This window comes from Hemitrygon akajei, chromosome 8 (assembly GCF_048418815.1).
Source record: "Hemitrygon akajei chromosome 8, sHemAka1.3, whole genome shotgun sequence".
Lineage (NCBI taxonomy): Eukaryota > Metazoa > Chordata > Chondrichthyes > Myliobatiformes > Dasyatidae > Hemitrygon > Hemitrygon akajei.
Genome location: NC_133131.1, coordinates 65,573,303 through 65,583,056, shown reverse-complemented (window position 1 = coordinate 65,583,056; position 9,754 = coordinate 65,573,303). Strand labels below are relative to the sequence as shown.

The following is a 9,754-nucleotide window of genomic DNA, read 5'->3' as shown; positions in this document are numbered from 1 at the left end:
TGGTCCCTTGTAGTTCAGATGTAACCCGTCTCTGTTATATAGGTCCCACCCGGTCCAGAAGAGGTTCCAATGATCCTGAAATCTGAAACCCTGCCCCGTACACCAATTCCTCAGCCATGTGTTCATCCTCTAGAACATTCTATTCTTACCTTCACTGGCACGTGGCACAGGTAGCAATCCTGAGATTTCTACCCTCGAGGTCCTGTTTTTCAACTTACTGCCAAGTTCTCTGTACTCACTCTTCAGGACCTCCTGACTCTTTCTACCTATGTCTTTGGTACCGATGTGTACCACGACATTTGGCTGCTCACCCTCCCATTTCAGAATGCTGTCCACGCGATCAGATACGTTCCTGACCCTGGCACCCGGGAGGCAACAAATCATCCGGGAGTCTCTGTCGCGACCACAGAACCTCCTGTCTGTACCTCTAACTATCGAGTCCCCTATCACTACCGCTCTCCTCTTCTCCCCCTTCCTTCTGCACAGAAGAACTAGACTCAGTGACAGATATCCGGGTTCCGCAGCTTGTCCCAGGTATGTCATCACCCCCAACAGTATCCATATCGGTCACTTGTTGTTGAGGGGAACGGCCACAGGGAAGCCCTGCTCTGCCTGGCCTTTCCCCTTCCCTCGCCTGACGGTAACCTAATTACCTGTGCGCTGCTCCTTTGGCATAACTGCCTCCCTGTAGCTACTATCTATAAACTCCTCATTCTCCCGAATGATCCGGAGGTCATCCAGCTCCTGTTCCAGTTCCCTCACGCGGTTAGTTTGGAGCTGCAGCTGGGTGCACTTCTTGGAGGTGTCATTTTCAGGGGCACCGGAGGTCTCCCTGACTTCCGACATCCTGCAAGAGGAGCTTTCCAACATCCTGCCTGGCATTCTCTCTACTCTAAACAAAAAAATACAAAACTTACCTGAACCTACCTCGCCTATGCCTGTTGAGCCAAAGCCATCTGACTCCATCCACTACGACGATGGCCTCTATAGATGGTGGACCTTTTTAAACCTTTGGCGCGCTACGTCACGCGACTGCGCAGGTTAGCCTCTTTTCTCCGAACATCCGATCAGTAAAAAATGGCTTCTCTCCGAGATGCCTTTAGTCCTTCACTCTACGCCTCTTGCTTCGATTTTAAAGGCAACTGTTAAAGGAGGACGGTTGGGCATCCATCGTGTAAAAACCAGCAGATTCTTCAATGAGAACAGAACCTCAAAAGATCTTATCCCTGAGAGGGGAAGGATCGTCACCTAACGATTTGCCCAGTACTCCAGCAATCTGCTGTCGGCAGCCTACACCCCAACAGGGGTAAAGTGCTTAAATAAATACGATTTTTCATCCCACTGTTATCCAGTTGTTGTTTTTTTTATCTAACTCCTCAATGAAATGACTATCACATGCATTTTACGATCTAATTGGATCAGAAAAGCTCTCTCCGAAATGAAATGAAAGTGACCCCGAGATGCAAAGCAGGAAAGAATACATCATGCTGCTGTCCGCAATATGTGCGTACTGCACTGTCCTGGCTGCCTGCACAATTGTTTGGTGCCGAGGCTGCAAGGCGTCTGCAGAGGACAGTAAAAGCGCCGAGAGGATTATCTGTGTCTCCCTCCACACTCATTCTGACATTCACCGGGAGCGTTGCAGTACACAGTGAAAACAGTATTAGGTTTGCAAAGAGTCGATTGAAAGCGTACACACTTTTAGGTGGTAGAGGAGAAATGCAGTACTTGTGTCTGGAAATTGGTGTTACTTGTGTAGGCAGCAAATAATTCGCATGCGCCATGACTAGGTTGATGGAAAGTTTATCTCTAACGTACAAGAGTTCCGTTCAATGCTCTTGTAAGAACAAAATAGAGCTCTTCTTCACCTTGGTGTTGCAGCTTTTCAAGCTTTTGTACCGGTGTGGAAGAGTGAGAACAAGGTGTTCACTCGAACCCCACACAGGCGGGAGAGAACATTACGCCGAGATCGAAGCAGTTTCTGTGTCAAATCCATCCGAATTTGTTTAGCTAATCTATCTCATCTCTGAGGAGGTAGCTCGGGGCCGTTGTGCACATTCCGTTCCTCTTCCTACATCTCATCCTACAGAGCATCAACGTTAAACAAGTGGCGCAGTCTTGTGTTGGAGTAGATAGGAATATCGACCTAGCATCCTCGGAACCCTCGGTAGATAGTAAGGCTCCATGACATTAAAAAGTTGGGAACCGCTGGTGTAGACAGGCTTCGATGCTGGGTTGATGCTTTTCAGAGAAAGAAGGAACTGACACCCTTCCTGGACACTGGACACAGGGCCGGGACCCTATTTGGGCAGGGCTCCGCGACACTTCTTAGACACAGGGTCGGGACCCTTCTTGGAGACAGAGCTGGGACCCTTCTTGGACACAGGACACAGGGCCGGGACTCTGGGACTCTTTCTGGACACCGAACACAGAGCCGGGACTCTTCTTGGAGACAGGGCTGGGACCCTTCTTGGACACCGAACACAGGGCCGGGACTCTTCTTGGTATGAATTTCTGATGCAGGGCTTCTTCATGTGAGTTTCGGATGCCGAACTTCTTGGTGCGGGTTTCTTGAAAGGGATTCTGACGGGGACGGTCTTGCAAAGGAATAGCTGGACCCCTGAGCTATTTATATTGCGAGATCGAAATGAAGATCAGCTCCACAATTAAGGCGCCCAAAGGAACAAGGGGAAATAGAAACAACCGGAATACGGAATCCACGGACGGGACCGTGAACCGGAATGCAGAATTCCCGGAACAGACCATGACAAACTTGATATCCTCTAAAGCACGATGACGAGGAACAAACATAAAATGCGGGTAACAATTACTTTCATATTACTGTAGTACACCAAGAGAGATTGAAAGTCGATACCCCTGGGCATGGAACACAGTCTTTCAAATATTTGGGCATCATTATGCCAAAAGATTTGGTAAAAATATCAGAATGTAATTATCAGCCTTTATATTAAAAAAATGAGGAAGATGTGGCAAGATGGAACCTGATTCCTTTTTTCAGTCTCAGTTCAAGAATTGAGTCTATTAAAATGAATATACTGCCCAGACTGTTATATCTCTTTCAGACCCTACCAATAGAGATTAATCAAAATCAATTCAATGAATGGAACACGATGCTATCAAGGTATATTTGGCAGGGTAAAAGGCCTAGAGTTCGTCTCAAAACTTTGCAATTAGCAAAGGAAAGGGGGCGGATGGGGCCTACCTTATTATTATTTTGCAGCACAGTTGAGTGCTGTGATATATTGGTACAACCCATCATATGACGCTCAATGGAAAAACATTGAGGAGCGGGTACTTCCCATCCCCATACAAGCAATTTTGGCTGATAGCAACTTGCAAAGGTACATAAATACTATTGATAACCCATGGGTGAAATTGACTCTTAAAATATGGAACACTACTATAAAAGAATATAATCTTGAGGGAGATATTGCAATTCTTAAATGGTGTGCATATGACTCGGATTTTACATCAAATAAATTGGACGCTAGATTTATGGACTGGACAGCTAAAGGAATAACAGTTCTTTGCAACATAATGAAAGAAGGAACACTGTTCAGTTTTGAAATGCTTAAAGAGAAACACGTATTTGAAAAAATAAGATTTTTATCGGTATTTACAGATGCGACAACATTTTAATAAGACTCTTAAAAATGCAAACAAGGCAATTACATGCTTGATAGAGCTCTTTAGAAAAGCATATAATTCAGGTAATGGTAGTAGTATAATTTCAAGCATGTATAAGGGGTTGCCAAATCTTAAAACACATTCGACTTCATACATTAAAGCAAAATGGGAGAACGAAGGAGGGATAATTATATCTGAGGAAGAATGTACAACAATATGGAGGTATCAATGGAAGTGTACCAGTTCACAGAAATGGAGGGTGTTTGGATGTAAAAACTTGATAAGATATTTTATTACACCCTCTCAGAAATCCCATTATGATAGTAACCACCCTGTTTGCTGGAGAAATTATGGAAATCAAAATGCAAATCATTATCATATTTTTTGGGACTGCCCTGTTATCAAATACTATTGGACGGGGATACACAATGCCCTACAATACATCTTTCAATATGAAATACCCTTAGAGAGTAAGACCATATATTTTGGATATATACCTCAAGAATGGTTGAAAAGAGATTAATATTTAATGAATATATGTTGGTGGCTGGGAAAAAGACTCTGACTAAGAAATGGTTCTCCCAGGAGAGCCCAACTTTAAATACATGGATGGAAATTACAATGGACATTTACAAAATGGAGAAGATAACAGCATCTGTTAATAATAATTTGGAACAATTTGATCTATACTGGGGAAAATGGTTTAACTACATAATGCCTCATAGGCCTGATTTTATTCTCAGAAATCAATCAATATGTTGTAAAAAAAAAGGATCACTCCCTACTTGTACATAGTTATTTCCTTTTGCTTGTTTTTTTTTCTTTCCACTCTTTTCTATAAGTGTATACCTCAGATAAATACTTTGTGAGATTTGTAATAATATGATTATATGATATATATGTACAATGTCTGAACTACATCTTATGGAAATGTTTGTTTGATAATGAACTTCAATAAAAAAATTACAAAAAAATAAAATGCGGGTAAAACTCAACAGGCCAGACAGCATCTATGGCAAAGAGGAGACAGTGGACTTTTCGGGCCTGATGAAGGGTCTCGACCCGAAAAGTCCACTGTTTACATTTTTCCTTGATGCATCCCGGTCTGCTAAATTATTCCAGCATGTTGTGTGCGTTGCTAGCTTTCTATTGCCGCAGGTTTGACTGAGCTGCTGAGTATTTCCAGAACAGTTTTGCCTGTATTCCTGCGGAAACGCCGCAAAAGCAGTAACAGCCATTGACTGAGTCACACCAGTATCAGAGGTTTAGATAACAGATCCCGAACCGTTGATGTGTTGTGCCGTGATCGTATAGTGGTTTGTACTCTGCGGTGTGGCCGCAGCAACCTCGGTTCCAATCCGAGTCACGGCAGGAGGAATTTTTATACATTTAGGTTTCAGCAACGCATGCAAATTATAATCGCTTTTCGTTTTGTTGGATTTCCGTCCGTTGCTTCCCTCAGGAAGTTGTGTCTCCTCTGTTACCAGTAGTTGTACCCTGGACATTTTGCTGCTCGCACGACTACACGTCAAACTTCTCGATAAATCTGCAAGCTCAGAATATAAAAGGGCTATGATCGACCCCGGGACCGCGGAATACAAGGGGCAGAAAGAGCCGCATTGCCTCAGCAACAGCAGAGGATCGCCGCTCTCTGATCCAGGCTCAGGCAAAGTGCCATTTCCCCAGCAGTTGTGTCTAGGTGTCCCCTGCCCCTGACACTTTTTATTAAACGGCACCGTGCTGATGCGGCACAGATGCAGAACGCGCTTCTTCACCAACTTGGTTGATGTTTTATGGGGCGGGGGAGGGGTGCGTGGGATGTCTTAACACTTGCTGATGAAAACATTTTCAAATTATAACTGATTTCGTTTCTCACCGTCACTGATTTAAAATGCTGAGATTCGAAAATCAAATCAAAATCAGATTGGACTGGGCCCAAAGTGCAGGTCAAAGTCATGTGCATGATCAAAGTACGGAGCCGACTCATGAAAGTTATTGATTTATATTTGTACTTTGGAAAAAAGGAAATGAAATAATATTTACTTATCCACATGTCCCATCCTTTCTAAGTGAAGTTGCCCATATTTAAGATTGCTGAGGACACATTATCGTTAGCCAAACGAAAAATGTTGATGAATCAGCAGATAGGAGGGAGGCTGAAAATCTGGCTGAGTGTTGCCAAACCTTACTCAATGTCGGCAGGAACTGGTAGATGATTATTTACTTCAGCCAGGAGAAACCAAGGAGGTCTAAGAACCTGTCCTCATCCGAGTATCAAAGGTGGAGAAGGTCACTATCTATAAATTGCTCGGTGTTACCATTTGATAGAACCTGTCTCTGGGCCCAGCATGTAAATGTCATTACGACGAAAGAACAGTCGCAAGTCTAAAACTTGCAGAAACATCTATAGAAGCGTAGTTGCACCACAGCCTGGTATGGAAACACTTGTACCCTTGAACGGAAAATCCTACTACAGCTGATGGATACAACCCAGTACATCATGGTTAAGGTCACCCACCATTGAACATATCTACACGGTCCACTGTTCTGGGAAGCAGCATCCATTATCAATACTCACCACTCAGACCACGCTTTCCCCTCACTGCTGAGAAGAGGAAGAAAGTACAGTATCATAGAATATTCATCATCAGGTTCAGGAACAGTTATTACCCCTCAGCCATCAGTCTCAAGGGAAAGGTCGTGGCTTCATTCCGTGACATCCTAGACATGGATACGTTCAGACCCTTCCACTCAGCTGCCGGCCGTACAATCTGGTGGTCATGTCATGCCTCGGTTTGGCCACCTGGAGCACCAGAATCCTCTGCACTGCGATGTTTCTCCTCACCTGATTAGTGTGCGATTATTTTTACCTGTGTCTTGTTTTAGATATCAGTGCACCTGTATCTTCTTTCTGTGTCTAAATTCGCTTTGTTCCGTTCGTTTTTGCTTAGTATTGAGCATGTGTGCCAAGGGTCTAGTTCACTTCTATCCTCGTCTCTGGTCTCCTCTACACTTGGGTTCACCTGGTGATCGTCTGTCCTGGTAGTCCAGTCAGCAAAGATACGGTACTTCACCGAAATATCTCCGGTTCAAATCCAACCGAGCAATCATACTTGTAACACGTTCACATCAAAGTGGAGAACACTAGATCACTCACCCTTTCTTCATAAGACATGATCTGACATCTAAGCAGCATCCTGGCAAATCTGCTCTTCACGCTCACTGAAATTTCTGCATCGTTCCTATATTGAGGCAAATAGATTTAAACATCATATTCGAAGCATGGTTTAACAGAGTTTTATACAGCCGTCTCTTACCTCCTGGCACATGAACTCAATCCCGTTTAAAGAAGTTCAACTCAACGCCTCCTCAACATCGGGTCAACTTACGTGGCAACTTTCAATCATATATGGATCTGGAAAAAAAGTTCCTTCTGTTTCTCAACACTGCTAAGAATTCCGCCATAAACTCATTTGGACCATCCAAAGAAAACCACTCCCCACATTTCCAGAGAGAACTCCATCTAACTATTAGCCTGACTAATCCGATCATTATTTATCCAATTGCCTCAGGTTACCTCTCAGCCTTCGAGGCTGCAGAGCACTGAACACACGATTGCCCAACAGTTGGTCATAGCATATCGATACAACATCCCAGTGACGCTCCTCTGCATTACTTAATGGTCACCAGAACTGCACACAACGCTCCATTTGCGGACTAAACAAAACCTTCTGCACGTGCAACATGACTTGCTAACTTTATCACACAGTCCCGACAGTTGAAGACAGGTATGCGGTATGCCTACGTTACCAGCCTACCTACTTCAGAGTTACATTCAGACTTACGGCAAGTTTCTTAGCAGCGTGGCGGAACAAAAAAAGACTGCATAGTTTGTGAATGCTTCTCCTGCAGCAAAGCAGGGTCTGGGCTGAAAAAGAACAATGAGCACTATAGGCAACACAGTAACAGGCTTCTTCTTCGTATCTACCGACCATAATTCAAAATGAAACTGATGGCCCCTGCCTGACCGACATGCACAATCCTCCATTACCTGTGCATTCATGCGCCTGTCTGAAACCATCCTAGGGATCTAACCAGCATCACTCCTGTCAGCGTGCGCCAGAGATCTGCGACTCTCTGTGTGAATGACATTTGCTTCGCGCTTCTTCTTTAACATTTGTCTCCTCTCAGATTAAATATTCGAGTTAACTTTGTTTTCCAGATTAGCATCTCCACATGTTGCTTTCCACACATACGATATCGAAACATACGGTGAAATGTCTCCTTTGCATCAGCCGAGGACTAACGCAAGTCGAGGACATGCAGGGCACCCGCAACTATCCCCTTGCTTTCGGTTACAATGTAGTATGCCCACAATTTACTAACCATAACCCGCAGGTCTTTGGAATGCGGGAGGAAACCGGAGCGATCAGAGGAAACCCGGGCAGTCCCAGGAAGAACGGACGAACAACTTACAAACTGCCGTGGAATTCAACACCGATCGGTGATCCCTGGTGCTGTAAGCAGTTGTGTTTAAAGTCACGCTATTATGCTGTTTTTTTCACTTTTGTATTTGTCATTTCTACGCCTGTGAAATAATTATGATTGTCTATGTATCTATGCCTCCCATAATACTACATGCTGGTGGATATATTAATAGATGCTATTTTATTTACTTTACTCCAAACTACAATTATAAATGCGATTCTTTCTCTGGTTCGGCCTCTTTCCTTGACCTTGCACAGCCCTTAGACATTAACCCTGAGTCTAGCTGAGTCCAGTCCTATCTAACCTGATTTTCGGTGCTCAAGTCTGAACACTTCACATCAGTGACGGTGAGGAACCGAATGTGATATAATTTGGAAGGCAATGAACAAGGCTTTATCAGGCAGTGTCAACTCATCTCCCATGTAACATTAACCATGCGTGATTACGAAGAAGCGAGCGCTGAATCAGCACAGCATCGCACTGTCAGTTTCAATAAGTTGAATCGGCGACAGGCTACTCACAGGCACGGGGTTGCGGTGAAAGGTAGCTCTCTTCCAGCAGTGCCTGGATCAGAGAGTCGAGATTCTGTGCTGTGGCTGAGGCAATGCGGGTCTTCCTACGTCCTGCATTCCGGGATTTCGGGGATCATCATAGCCCGTTTACATTCAGAGCTTCCAGATCTATCGCGACCGTTCAGTTCCAAATTCACGGAATGGTTACGTGTGTAGTAGTTCGAGTAACTATGTGTCCAGGGGAAGCGGCGGACGGAAAATCAGCAGAAGAAGTGCATTTAATTTGCAGGTGCCGCTGAAAGCTAAATGTGTAAGCGCTCGCCTGCCGTGACTCGGATTCGAACCGAGGTCGCTGCGGCCACAACGCAGAGTTTTAACCACTATACGATCACGGCCAAACACCGGCTGTGCGGTTTCTGCTGTCAAATCCACTGATACCGGCGCGACTCAATCAATGGCTGCCACTGTCTTTACGGCGTTTCCGCGGAGACACAAGTGCAAAGTACTGGAAATAATTAGCAGATCAACCGTAGCTCCGGCTGGAGAAACAGAGTCTACGTTACCTGTGCGAGACCCGTCCGCAGAATTGACAAGGTGACAAAAGGAATTTATGAAGGTGCAGTGAGATATCTCTGACAGGGCAGAATCGGGTTGACCATTGCGGAAAAAAAAACAAGCAGCTGGACTAACTCAGCGGGCTTGAACAGACAATGGAAAGGACATTTCCAGTGTCAGGTCTGTGGCCATTGAAATCAACTGTAAGTAAATGTTCAATTCTTATTGAGTGAATGGGGGGCTGTTACTGGGGAAGAACAAAAGCTAAATTAAATTATAAAGGACACAGACAGTGGGGACTCCGTGTAAACGTTGGAAATATGTGCTAAATAAGAACCTGAGGGGCATTTTGCAGACCGGATGGTAAAGCCATGGAACAGCTTCGAGACGATGTGGCTGAGGCAGATAAATTCTTGGTCATCATCGGCAGTTATCAACAATCAGTTAAGTGGACTATTGGCGTCGTTTTGGGCTGGTCTAACAAATGCAAAAATAAAATCCCCAAAAGCAAACTAAGCATCTCCCTAGTTACCTACCAAACTACCCCCCGG

General features: G+C 44.5%; 1 non-coding gene across 1 annotated transcript; it reads right to left on the bottom strand.

The window, feature by feature from the left end:
* Positions 1-8,971: 8,971 nt before the first annotated feature.
* trnah-gug (transfer RNA histidin (anticodon GUG)) lies at positions 8,972-9,043 on the bottom strand. Its single transcript has one exon. It is a non-coding gene; the product is annotated as a tRNA-His (tRNA).
* Between the last annotated feature and the right edge of the window lie 711 nt (positions 9,044-9,754).